Here is a 14,466-nt window from a genome sequence, read left to right on the forward strand (position 1 = left end):
TGCAGTTCTTTATTTTATGCCCCCAACTCAAGGGGGAGAAAAGGTAAAATAAAAGACAAAGATTTACACTAGGGCTTGTGGAGTCCTGCGGGCCTGATTCGCGGCTGTGCCGCTTGCTCGCTACACGCTAGAAATCCAGTCGACACTAGGAACTCCGTAATAAGCTCGGGATACCGACCTGAGACCTTGAGAAAGATTCCAATCAAAGAGGAAAATCTCAAAGGATTATAAACCAAGCACAACCAAGTTTGGAACCCAAATTTGATCTCTGAAAAAAAATCATAACTTCTTCCTACGAAGCCAAGTGCAAACAGCCAGGAATCACAAGAGACTGGGGAGCACACGCGTCTGCGGATGGCTTTGAAGATGAAAAGCAGGGGTAAGTGCCAAGTGCTACCACCAACCCTTTTATTTATAGTCACCTTGTCACCCGGCTCATTCTGCTAATAACGCCTGGCTAAGTACCTCCTTCCCGCTCTCACCAGCCGACTCCCAGCCTTTCTAAGAACAGACGAGGCCTGCCTCCTCCCTTCATCAAAAGAGATGGCCTGATTGTTTGGGGCAGAAGGTCCCTGGAATGGTACCCTCTACCATCAGCACAGGGTCCGGCTCATCTTGATTAGGACAGCAATTTACTCTCCATTTTTCAACCAGACTTCATTGGTTTTCACTCTAAATAGATTGAAATCTGACACAAATCGCTGCCCCAGCATAAGAAATATTCATTTTTTTTGCAAACAGATTCATACCCCAATACTAAGATATTAGACATGTTGGGAATAATGGGCTCTGCAGGAGAAAATAGCAATGCTGGAGGCAGCTGCCACCTTCCACAGCAACTTTTTTATTCTAATGTGGCCTCCTTGACTCAGTCCTCAAAGAATGTCGGCTACAGGGGCTACACATGAGGGCTCACAGGGCACTGCAGAGTGAGCGTCCCGGGCTAGAGAAATGACCCAGTTGATAACGTGCGTGCTGCACAAGCAGGAGGACCTGAGTTTGAGTCCCAGCATCCACATAAAACAAAGCCAGATGTAGCATAAATGCCTATATTCCCAGTACTGGGTGGCCAGCCAGTTCTAGCAGAATCAATAAACGCTGGGTTCAGTCAGAAACAATGTTTCAAAATATAGAAAGTAAGGAAGATATCAAGTGTCAGCCTCTACCTTCCACATGCACCCACCCGCCTGCGCGCGCACACAGAAACACACACACACACACACACACACACACACACACACGAATACATGTACATACATACCACAAACAAAAATAATCCATTAAAAATGTAAGTAGGCGTCTGTGATGGCCAGCTTTAATCATGAGCTTGACACAACCTAGAATCAACCATCTTGGAAGAGTTTCAGCGAAGGATTGTCTACAGCCGGCTGACCTATAGGCACGTCTGTAGGGAAATATCTTAATTAAAGTCATTGATGTGGGACGATTCAGCTCACTGTGGGTGGCACCATTTCCTAGGCTCCTGACTGGTATATGAGCACATGCAAACATCAAGGATTCACGTCCTTCTGCTCTTGACAGGGGATGGCTGTGACTAGCTGTTTGAAGTTCCACCTTGACTTCCCTTAAATCGCAGACTACAGCCTGGAATTTAAAAGCAAATACCTCTCTCTCTCTCTCTCTCTCTCTCTCTCTCTCTCTCTCTCTCTCTCTCTCTCCCCCCCCCCCCTCCATGGGTTGCTTCTGGTCAGGGAATGCTATCACAGCAACAGGTTGGCAAATCTGAAGGCCTTCTATTAGAAGGAAGGATCTCCAAAGCTCAGATCAGCATACTTCCACTTGAAAGTGCATTCATTTATCAACTAGCTGGCTACAAGTTATTTATTCACTAGAAAGAAAGATAAGATTGTGAACTACCCAGTTAAACAAAATGCTTAGGACAAAAATTGTTTTGAATTTCAGATTCTTTTCTCTCAGAGTTTGGAGGATACAAATACATAATATGATATGGCAGAGACCCAAGACTAGATATGAAATTTGTTGCATACATAAACACCTTATACACACAGTCTGAATTAGTTAATATCAGGGGATTTTGCTGCTGTTTTAGAAACTGGGTCTTCAGTCAAGACTGGCCTAGAACTCACATGTCACTGCCTAAGTCCCCCAGTGCTGGGATCACAGGCAGGTGCCTCCAGGCCTGGCTATTAATACAAGGTTGCTAACACTCTGTATCTGAAATAGAACTTCATGGTCTGGAGTTCTCTATGTGCAGTGCCCTGTCGGTTCTCAAAAAGTTTTAAATTCAGAGCATTTTGCATTTCAGATTTTTGACTTAGGAAATTCAACTTGAATACAAGAGGGTTTGGCATCAGAGTACCAAATTAGGGTTTCCTGTACCAGGAATTTGCATCCAAGCCACAAAGGATTGAACTTGATCCTAGAGTCAAGTAAAAGGAGTTGGAGAGGAGGGGAGGGGAGGGAGGGGAGAGGAGGTTAAGGGAAGGGGAGGAGAGGGTAATGGAGGGAAGGGGAGAGCCAAATCCTTTTCAAGTATGCTCTTGCTGCCAGGAGCTATTTCAATAAGCTTGTTTACCTTTGGGGGGGGAGCTTTTTTTTTTTTTTTTTTTGCTGAGACAGTGTCTCACTATGTAGACCAGGCTGGCCCAATATCCACTAACCTCTGCCTCCTGAGTGTTGGGATTAAAGATGTGCACCACCAAGCCTGGCCCAAGAAGAAACTTAAGCTTTAAAATTTGCACAGACATGATCTTCTTGGTTCCAACACAGTGAACAAACCCCAAGTATAAGATTTTCCATGTTCTACTAACAGAAAAAAAATTACAACAATAGTCCAAGTTGTCACAAGCGTGTGATTGAACTGTCTATGATACATGGTGCATCTATATACAGGTCAATTATGGTAAACTAGACAATGGCTACTCAGTCATGAGAACTCAGAGAGTGGAGAAGCTCACACGAGAGTTTTCCATGAGCTGGATTGGATGGACGCTGCCTAATATGCAGAGCCCAGTGCTCTGGCTGATGATTATGAACTGAGACCTTCAAGCCCAACAGACCCTCAGAAACAGTGCTCAAAAGAGGACATCAGCCGAGCTTTCAATGCACGAGGACACACTTCCTGGCCAATAAAGTGCCTGCCACAGCTGAGGGCACAGGTTCAGAGCCCCAGCACCCCACAAGTGGGGCAGCACTGAGCTATAGTCCCAATACTACGGCGATGGGAAAAGACAGATCCGGAGGGCTTGGTGGCCAGCCAATCCAGCCGAATCAATGTGTTCCATGTTGAGTGAGAACACCTATCTCAAAAAAGTCATGTGGAGAGCAACTGAGGAGAGCACTCCAAGCCAACCCCCTGCCTCCACATGCATTTGCACAGACACGGACACTTGTGCCCATGACCACACAAGCATTCACATACACCACACACAACACATTCAGACCACACAAACACGTGCACAAAATCATTGCTTCCTACAGGCAACCAGAACAATAAAACTGAGCACCAACCCTGGGGGCAGCCTCTTGAAAACCATGACCAGAAAGCAAGCCTACAGAGCTCTACTATCTGACTGGGAACTGACACAAGTTTGGGGGCTTTTGTGTGTTTAAGATACAAATGTACAAGCCAGGCGGTGGTGGCGCACACCTTTAATCCCAGCACTTGGGAGGCAGAGGCAGGCGGATCTCTGTGAGTTCGAGGCCAGCCTGGTCTACAAGAGCTAGTGCCAGGACAGGCTTCAAAGCTACAGAGAAACCCTGTCTCAAAAAACTGGAAAAAAAAAAGACACAAATGTACATATACACCAAATTTTAATAAATTATATCATTTAAATGCATGGGGAATTTATTAAGTAAACTGAAAATTTATACAGAGTAAATAAAAACACCCTAATTTACTTTGGAAAGAACTTAGAAAATGTATGGAATTTTCAGAGGCCAAATTGTCCAGACCCGACTTGACATTATCATCTACCACCTTCACACCCAATAGGCGCCTGCACCACTGAGCCACACATGGAAAGCAATGCATCTCGAGGTTCTGAGTCAGGCCACATCCATAGCTGTACTTGGTCACGTGCAGCCCATAAGCTGTGGTTTGGACCAGCCTGATAAAGTGTACAGTAAAACCACTTACATGAGATGGGCTTTTTAAGTCCTCCAAGTACTGTACTCTGAGCTGCAAAACAGAGCTGTTCTGGAAGCCTCCTCAAATCTCCCTTCCCACTCCAACTCATAGGAGTCTTGGTGTTTGCTTCCCTTCCTTATAGATGGTAAAAGGGAATCATAAGGAATGTACTAGAATAAAAGAGGGCCTCAGTGTTCTTGGGTATGAACAGGGAGATAAACTCTCACTGACATGCTAGAGACACATCGCAACAGACAAAGAAGGAAAGATTTAGAGTTCAGCAAGAAAATTTCCACAGAGCTCCTTAAGCTGTTTGAAGGTGGGGCTGGGGAGATGTCTGCCAGCAAAGTGCTTGCGAGGCAAACATGAGATCTAAGTGCCCTGAGTCCCCGTAAGGAAGTCCAGCGTGGTGGCACACTTTAGTCATCTCAGAACTAAGGAGGAGAAGACAGCAGGTCCCTGGGGCTTGTTGGTTAGCCCGCTTGTTAATTAGCTGGAATCCATGAATTCCAGCGCAATGACAGAGGTTGTCTTAAAGACAAGGTGAAGAGTACCTAAGGAATGACCTCTGGCCTACACACACACACCTCACTACAACAGAGAAATATGAGCAATTGCAGTACTGGCTCCCAACTCTCATTCCAGTATATAGAAGGCCGAGGCAACAATACGCCAATAGTTTAAGACCAGCCTCTGCCTTTTAAAAAAAAGATAAATGAAGAAGGCAACACAACAGGAAGAGTGACTGGCAAACAGCAGGTGCTAAAATCAGCAGCTAATACATTAAGAACAAGTTTTGAGCAATCAGATTGATCCACAGTCCACTCACAGGCTCTTCTCGGATCTTCAGATCTGGCAAAGTGACCTGTTGCTCATTTCAATTACAATTAATAGGAGACTTTGCAGGAACATGCACTTGAAATTCGGACTCCAGCAACACAATTCAGTACATGTCTTAGTTTTGATCAATTGTGGGGAAAAGAAAACAAAATGACTACATTTTCCAGGGAACAGAGAAGGCACGGTTTGGTATCTCCTTTCCTCAGGAAAGAAAACTTCTGGGGGCAAAAGAAAACTCTCAGAATAAAAGTTTGCCCATCTGAAGCAAGCCTTTCTGATGTTTCACCAGAATCTGTGAAAGCCTCTCCTTTCCCCTCTTTCAATAAGACCACTGAACAAATTCAGGACACTAAAGAAATGGTAGGGCCAAAACCAAATAGGAAGAAAGGTAGGGAAGGGGAGGGGAGGGGAGGGGAGGGAAGGGAAGGAAAAGGGAAGGGAAGGGAAGGGAAGGGAAGGGAAGGGAAGGGAAGGGAAGGGAAGGGAAGGGAAGGGAAGGGAAGGGAAGGGAAGGGAAGGGAAGGGAAGGGAAGGGAAGGGAAGGGAAGGGGATTAAATAATACACTTCATGTACGATTTCAGATACACACACACCGGCAAGATGGCTCAGCAGACAAAAGCTCCTGTTGCACAAGCCTGAGTTTGATCCCTGGAGCCCACAGAGGAAAGGAGAAAGCTAAACTAACTCTGCAAAGCAGTTCTCTGATCTCCACACAACACGTGCATGTGCATTTGCACGCGCACACACAGACAAAGAGATGCATGCACACACAAATGCGCACTTGCAATAATAATAATAAACGAAAGTCCTGAGATCTTTAAAGGAAGAGACCTTCACACTGGTCCCACCCCATTGTCCTCCAATCACTATGCTGACGATATTTGCTCTATTTTACAAATGTTATAACAATTTACAAATTATTTTACAAATGCTCTATCAATTTCTATTTAAAACTATTTCATGGCTTGTTTGGTTTGGTTTTTGTCTTTTGTTTTTGTCCCGTTTTTTTTTTTTCAGAAAAGATCAGAAAAACAACAGATATTTTTCTTTAGTCAGTGTGGAAAACAGCCATCTTATCCTAGAAGGAAAGCCTATTGGTGGTAGTGTGGTTTGCATATAAACTGCAGCCCCCACAAGGGGCTCGTATATTCAAGGGTTGGTTCTCATTGGTGGGGCTATTTGGTGAGACTCTGGAAACAGGAGACAAGGCCTTGTGGAAGAAATTATGTTACTGGTGTCATGATCTTGGAGGCTGTCTCTTGTGTCCTCACACACCCACACACACACTTATCATGTATCATATATGTCACGAGGCAAACAGCCTCCGCACCATGCTCCCACAACCATGATGGTTTGTCTGACCAAGATCCCAAGAGAGGAGTCACGGGTTACAGCTAGAAACCTTTGAAAGGGTGAGCTGAAACACACCCTCCTTCCCTTTCGTTCCTCTCATCAGATAATGTGTCACAGCGATGAAAAAAGTCTGATGAGCACAGGCTTTGGATCTTGTATAACAGCTAACTGTCAACCAATGGTGGCGAATTACCACGATTAACTCATCACTCTTGGACAACAAGGTGGTCGGTATGACGGCAGCACCTGTGCAGAGGAAAGTTGAACTGACACTGTGAATAAACAATATTCCCTGTTAAGTTCCAAGTTCTTTCCAGAGTCTCAATTTACAACACGCAACCCTGTATACTGTCTTTATGCCGATTTAAATATAGTCGACATTTACTTTAGTAAGAAATTATTTTTCTTAAAGACTGCCCCGGGACCTGAGAGATGGTTCCTCAACTGAGAAAGCACTGAGGCTCTTGTAGAGAACTGGGCTTCTATCCCCAGCACCCACTTGGTGACTGCAAACCATCTGTACTCCAGTTCCAGAGGATCCAACCCCCGCTTCTGGCCTCCACAGACTTCATGCACACGGTACACAGACATACATGCAGGCAAAACACCCATGCACAAAAAACAAAAATAAATCACACAAAGTAACAAAAGGAACTGTCCTGATCTTACAAAGGATGGACTGCCCAGTGGCCAAACCCAAAGACTGCAGATAGAAAGTTTTAAGTCTCCCAGGGGACAGGGGACACTTTCTCCCTAGCTACCAGTATTCCCTAGTCATCAAGACACACTGCAGTCTTTATCCAATGCAGTCTGAACAACCCCCATCAAATCTGGGATAGTAGTGTACATAGTGCAAGGGACCCGTTTAGACCTGGGAATGGGTAGACTCAAATCAAATCGGGCATTTCTTCATGACTTGCGTTCAAAGAAACCTCATGAAACCCAGTCCGCACTACTTTCCCGAGCAGAAATGAAAACAAGGCCTCATGTGGCTCTTCCACCACGGAACAATAACAGCACTTACTCCTGCATGGTGGCCTCCAGCTCACCAGCTGCTCTCGGACCTTATGTCACACAACTGTCACCTAAGGCCAGCCGTGTTTTACTACACTTTGGGGACGTGGAGCTCAGGCATAGCTTGAGCACGTTAGCGTAGACAGCCAGCATCATGGACTTTGTCTCTTTGTTTCTGGTCCCTCGTGACACAGTGACATCACCGAGTAAAACTCCAGACCAAGGTTCTTTTGTAGACAAGAAGGCTCAAACTCGTAGGATAGCTACATTCATCCAGGTCACACAACTAGACAGAGTCATCTCTGAAACTAAGCACCAGACCTCCTGAATTTTCCCTGTCTCTTCCTATCAACAATTGTCCTTATATACAAACTAGGCAGACATTCCTGGGTTATCAAACTTAATGCACAGGCCGACCATCCAGTTTGTTATGGAAAAAGTATAATTTCCCTATTTTCTTTCCATTGTAGATCAGCGACAGCAAGTTGCTATTGAAGCAATATGGATATAAGAGCTGGGAATGGAGCATAAATTTGAATTACAAATCTCAATATCACTTTGGTACAAAAAATCTTTATGAGCTTCACTTCCTGACAAGATAAATTTCCTTTTGAGAGCTGTATTGTTACATAGACACACAAGTTCCAAATCCTGAAATGCAAAGACAGAAGTGTTATCCAAACTGACTATACCAGACTCGAGGGCATTTAAACCCCACAGTAGAGCTTTTATTGGTTGATTGATTGATTGATTGACTGCTCAAAATAAAATGTTTAGAAAGCTAGAACTCTTATTCTAATATCTACAACAAACTTGTAGACTTAAATGTGGGCTCAGAAAGTTTGGGGTTTTGCTTGACAACAATTCAAAATTATATTATATTAAGTAAAACATATCACATGTATTTAGGCTCAGCTCAGAACAATGTTGCTAACACTTCCCATTTCTTCCCAGAGTTCTTTGGAGATATTATTGACATGAAGAACAAAAAAAGAAAGAAAATGTCACCTCAGCATGGGCAGAAAAGGGATTTGATGAACATAGCAGAGCTTGTGATAAAAAAAAAAGGGGGATCTTGTTTTGTGTTGTGGTTTTGTTTTATTTTTCCATATCAAGAATCATGGAACTAGCTAGTTATACCTACAAAGGGCCATCATTTTTTTTAAAATGTAGTCTGTACTATCTCTCAGCCAAACAAACTGTATGAGGTTCATGGTCTCGGCACCCTACCTGGAGATGGGAAATCAATGTGTCACGGAAGCAGATCTAGGCTAGTATGTACAGAGCAATGGGTACTTGGTGCTGTTTCTTCTAAGATGAGGACTGCCCGATACCCATCCCTACTCACTATGTTTGACACTGGCCTAGGAATGACCCTTGCAAGCAGTAGAACGTTGCTGTGGCACAAGGGATCTCTTAGGGTAGTGAACTTTTTTCCTGCCCATTGAAGGTCCCAGGAAAGATCTAAAAGCCATTTCTTCGTTGTTTGGATGGTCTCAGAGAGCGCAAATTCAGAGGTAAATATGGAGAAAAACACAGAAGTTTGTCCCAAAGACAGCTTGGCCAACCATTCCTTTAAAACACTAAAGCCCCCTCCCTATTCCCTATCACCAACTCCCCATAAAGACAGGCAGCCCTTTCCTCAAACCTCATGGAGCCTGAATGCATTCATTTGGTGTAGTTAGATTTGGTCCTTGGACTATGGTACCAGAATGAAGAGGTGAGAGTGGGAGGCGCTGACAATGATTTACTAGGGCAGTGAGCCCCGGTTCAAAGTAGCTTCCTTTCCACCAGGGGCTAAGACCTTCCCTTCCCAGTTAGCATCCAGATAGGAGCCCCAAATCCGCCGGTAACCAGGCATATAGGGCAAAAATAGAGCTAACAGGAGAGAACCTGAAGTCTGGAACTGAGTGAGCCACAGGTGCACGAATGTCCCTAGCCTTTCTGGGAATCCCACACAACCCTACAATCTTCCATATCCCTGAAATTCCAAAAGTGAAACTGAAAAGTTTGGGAACTGTCTCGGGAACCAGGTTTCTTGGCATTGTCTCCGATACTCCTGGATGCTGCTCTGATATCAAGAAGGAACACCCGCCGCTGCTCCTCACAGGTTCCCCGGAATCTCCCTTGGATTTTTTATGCAAAGCCACTGGAGTGCCCCAAGTCTCCTCTGTGCAGCGCTGGTCGCTTACACCACCTCAGTTCCTCCCTCTTCTCGCCGCTTTCCATGAAAAAGGAATACTTGGGCCCTGCGACAATCCTGTGGAATATTCTTTGGAATTAACTGGATACTAGATTCCATAGCCCGAACCGGTGCAAAATTGTGGGTTTTGAAGCCTTAGAATGAGCTACGCCCTCATCAGCGGCAACATCAAGGAGGAAGAGGGGAAGGAACCATGGTTAAAACTGCAGTTTACAAACACCAAACACAGATTTTGTACTTATCCTTATTTCAACAGAGCCCACGGATGTCCTACCCTACCCCACCCCCATCCCCGGGGACGCGCAGGCTGGGAGTGCTGGGGACGCGCCGCGTGCTCTACTTGGGAAGATGAAATGCTTTCTGTCCCGCCTGTCAACAGTCGCTCAGGTGGGAAGAAATAACCTGCGGTGGAGTCTCTAAAGCTCATCTCCCACCCACCTGACACCACGAGCGGACTGGACGCCCCCACCCTACTTAGCGGAGTCTGAGGAACCCAATAAAATCACCCTCTGGGTCCCTGCAACTGCCAGGTGACCACGTTGTTACAGTAACTACAGACCTGGCTTGTCCTGATTTTTAATCCAATCCTTTATAAATGCCTCCTCGATCTTGGCCTTGCGCTTTCACATCCGTTGGCGGAAGAATGTCCTCCCAGACCAGCCCTCACCAGAGACCGCGAGCGCCTGGAGCGTGGCTCACGCCCACTCTCCTAGGCTCTTTTCTGCTCAACCCGCCGCGCAAACCTTACTCCTTGGCTGCGTCGTGGACACGGGCGACCCCTATCGGGTACCCCTGTTCCCAGCGAGGCAACTACGATCATGCATTCTGGGTGGCTTTTTTCCAGGTCCGGGTTTACTGGCTTTCCTAAGAACCCCTAGAGTGGCTCCAATCTTTGTCTCCAAACTCCACTCTTAGACCCTCCCATACCCATCCAGACGTCGGATGTAGACCTTTCCCCTGCACTCCAACTTCCCTTCACACCACAAGACTACAGCCTAGCCCCGAGCGCATACTCATGGAGGACACCCCTCCCGCAGCAGTCCGGCTGGTTTCTAAACTGAGCTAGGGACAATTTTTTCCTAAAATTCACTCCCATCCATCACCTTCCCTAGAACGGAAAAATCGAAAGTGACCTGGCAGCTCTTGAGGTTGACCTTGTATGCCTTTTGCTGGGAGGTCCGTGTTTCCTCGTCCTCTGCAAGACTCGGCCCCAGGCCCCCAACCTCCCACCTTTGCAGGGAGTGCAGGAAAACAGGAGCCTATCCCTAAACGTGGCACGTACCTAATCTCCCCGGACACAAAATCCCATTGACTGCGTGCAGCCCTCCCGACTGCACCGAGTACCCTGGACAGTTAGTCTTTTTTAATAAGCACCTCCTCGTTCCGCCTATTCCACGCAAGATCCAACAACACAGAGGAAAAAAGAATATACAACCCCTACAAGAGCGAAATTAATCATTCCCTCTGCCCTCGTGGATTCTGCACCTCGTGTCAGCAGTTTGTCACGTCAGAACGTGGTAGAGTCTGGTTCCGAGACACACACACACACACACTGACGTGGGGGATGGGGGTCTCTTTAATACACACCCTAGCGACTGCACATACAGACTTGTGCACGGTTCCACAAGCACACACACGAGGCAGTTGCGCTTGGTTGCCCTCATCCCGGCCCGAAACACCCCTCCACCTTGGACCCTCTAGCAATGGGCTAAATACAGATAAACCACCGGGGAAAAAACTGGAAAAGCTAGCTTCTCCTCTTTTTTCCTACTTAATTCGCTAAAGAAGCTCCTGGAGTAACCAAAAGGAGTCGAAACTAAGGCGTGGCCACTTTGGTTGGGTTTTTTCCCACCTCAAAACCTTTATTTTCAGTTTTTAAAAGCCACCTTAGCCCGCCATATTGGAACTGGTACGGTGTCTAAAGACTCCTTCCCCGCTGCTGTAGCGCTTCCAAGAAAACACAAGTATGGACTGAGCTGAAGACGTGTGTCCGGCCACTGCAAATCAACCACTTCCCACACCCAATGTTCTCCCTTTCCGAGCCGAATCTCTTTCAACCGCTCCAAGTCAAAAATCAAAACATACATCTAGCAGTTCTTACCGTTGCTTTTTTTAAAAGAGGATTTCAGCAAGACACACACGCACATAAAAATAAATAAATAAACTCCAGAGCTCAATTAGGTTAGTAATTCTGAAAAGAGACAAGATGAGTGTACACAAGAAAGCCCCGAGTGACGGGATGTTACTTTAAAGGGTAACAAAAAATGAACAAAAAGATCGCCCTTGCTAGAGCTCGCTCCGAAACTACTATTGACAATTTCAATTCCGCTGCACAAGGCAAATGTTTCCAATCGGGCGATTCCAAATGTCTGCGCGATTTTGGAAACAGCCCCCACCCCACCCCTGCTGATTTACAATTCTACCACCACCACCTTCTTCTCCCTAGTCCCCCCCCAAACCCCCGATACACACCAAAAGAGGAAGACCCCAGAGCGGAGGAGACGCGGGAACGCGGGGTAGGTGGCAGAGGCGGCTGCGTCGCTAAAACGAGTGCACAAACGAGGAAGGTGGGCGGCGGGAGGGAACAGGCTGCACCCGGAGGAGGACGAGGTCACTTTGCAACTCCGGACAGACTCCCGCAAGGCCTGGCTTTTCAGAGCAGGGAGCCAGGGGAAAGGGGGTGGGGAAAGAAAAAAAATGACAACCCAGAGCGCAGAGAGGAGTTAGAGGCTTCGCTCGTCGCTCAAGTGCTGCTCATTTCCTCCCCAGCCGCTGCTCTTCGGGTTTTCTCCTCCTTCCTCCCCAACCCCCCGCCTCCCCCACCTCCACCCCTAGGCTGGTTCGGGCTTCCTTTTTTTTTCTTTAAAAAAAAACTAAACTGGAAAAAAAATGCCTTTCGGTGCACTCAACCTGCGGGCCAGAGATCTGCTCGGGGGCCGGGTTAGGCGAGGGGACAGTGACTAGGGAGGCGTCTTACCTGATGAAGTTTATCCTCCCCAGGATAGTGAAGCCAGGCCCCCGGGTACGACAGGAGTGGGCGCTGGTCCCGCTCACCCGCCCTCCTTGCTCACTCGCTCTCTACCCGCCGCCTCACTAGCGCGCCCGCTCGGGTCCTCCAGCTCCCACTACAGCCTCATTCCAATATGGCATCCTCTCTATGCGCATGCCCGGCACTCTTTTTTTTTAAGATTTCTCTTTCTCTCTGTACAGCGAACTCCTTCAACGACCTTTTCCAGCGCTTGCAAAATGTCTCAAGCCAATTAGCCTGCTGTTCGTCGTAGACTCCTTCCGCCCAAAACGCGACATCCTCCCACCCCCACGCTCCGCCATACAGAGACACCTCCCCCAGCAGGCACAGTCCACGCCACGCGGCCCCCTTGGGGCCGCTCCCTTCCCTCCCCTCCTTCAACTCCCTCCATAAGTGATGGGTAGAAAGTTCACACTGCAAGCATTCCCAAACACCCATTTGCACCGACAACTGAACTAATGCCTCAATTCCTTCGCGGTTGTTTGTTTTCTGGGTTTGCAATGCCCTGATCGACCCAGTATACAAACTTGTACTATATCTGCCCAAGAGCTTTCTAAATGGGGAGGATGAGGACCCCCCAAAACAAAATCGATTGTCCCGCCCGGTCCACCCCACCCTGCTCTTTAATTGTACTTTTCTACTAAGATTCTCAAGTCTCCTGCATTTGGGGGAGGGCAGAGGGATCTAGGAGAGGTTTTCCATGGACTCGTAAAACGCGTGAAAAGCTGGAAATTAAGTTTGGACTGTCGAGGAGATCTACCAGCTGCGATCAGCTGGTATGCGTATGACAAAGCGCGCTGGGCTTCTTGTGGGACACCTGGCCAGAATGGGTTCCCAAAAGGTGGGGATAAGAATCCCTGAGCAGATCGAGAAAAACGAAGACTGCGGAAGAAGATCAACGCAGTCTGATTTGCGGGGTCAGTCCGCACTTTCTCAAAGATATGGTGGGAGGACAGAAGAGCTTTACCAGCCTTAGGCGCAATGACTGGACAGAACGCAAACGAAATGTCCCCGGTACGGAAAAGCTGGCGACACTTAGGTAGACAAGATCCGCGGCTTACAAAGCTAGGAAGCAGAGGCGAGGTGCGAGTGTAGATCCGATTATATCGACTAGGAAATGAGCAGACACAATTGCTCACGGTCTTTGCCTTTGTAACCTTACATAAAAGTTCCCCACGCCCGAGTCTCCTATTGCCTCTCTCTCTTACACCAATCACTAAAAAGTTGGCACATTCTGGGATTTTTGTCACCCTTCCTGATCCCAACATCCCAGATATATATCCTCCCTCATGTGATGAGGACTAGGGACCTCCAGTGGAGTTTAAGGAGCCTGGGGCTAATCTTGAGCAGGAGAACTCACCAACTATGAGGCTTTAGGTCATCTGGAAGAATCAGGAAGAAATGTGCTCTGAAATGACTCTTGCCACAGATGGACCTCCACAAAACCTGTGGGCGAAAGGAGAGCCTGATCACTGACAGAGGGGGAATATCCTATTTCCTTAACGTTTTTTGAGAACTCCTTAGGAGCTCTAAAACGCATCGCCTCGCCCTCGGACCTCCATTTAGAACATGAGCTACCTTAGACCCAGAAGCGCCCAATCACTCGGTTAACAGTACCCTCTGAGGCGCACATGTTAATCCCCAGCGTAAATTCTCCACTCCTAAAGCTTACCAGTGTTTTAAGAACACAAAACCATAGTTCTGAGCTCATGCCCCTTAAAGTCACTAACGGCAGAGAGTCCTCAAAACAACAGTGTCAGGTCCCTGAATATTACCCATCCCACCTGCGCCCGCAACTGACTCTTTCATTGTCTGGAGGCGGTTCCAAGATGGATCCATAGTGAATCCGAGGATTCCAGTGTTAGCTCTGGATCTCAAAATCATAAGTCACCTCTTTTCTCTCATTCAACACACAA

The 14,466-nt window shown here is 47.0% G+C and overlaps 1 protein-coding gene across 4 annotated transcripts in view; it reads right to left on the reverse strand.

Annotated features, from left to right (window-relative positions):
- Positions 1-12,892, reverse strand: part of Sfmbt2 (Scm like with four mbt domains 2) — a 178,912-nt gene extending 166,020 nt beyond the window's left edge. Inside the window, exon 1 of one of the 4 annotated variants that reach the window (XM_075970342.1) lies at positions 12,500-12,892. The gene's annotated coding sequence lies outside the window, so the exon portion shown is untranslated. Of the gene's footprint in view, positions 1-11,994; positions 12,074-12,499 lie in introns of those variants that run through there. The other 3 variants (XM_075970345.1, XM_075970343.1, XM_075970344.1) reach the window with 3 other exon arrangements.
- Positions 12,893-14,466: the final 1,574 nt, after the last annotated feature.

Source organism: Microtus pennsylvanicus, chromosome 4, assembly GCF_037038515.1.
Source record: "Microtus pennsylvanicus isolate mMicPen1 chromosome 4, mMicPen1.hap1, whole genome shotgun sequence".
In the NCBI taxonomy this organism is placed as follows: domain Eukaryota; kingdom Metazoa; phylum Chordata; class Mammalia; order Rodentia; family Cricetidae; genus Microtus; species Microtus pennsylvanicus.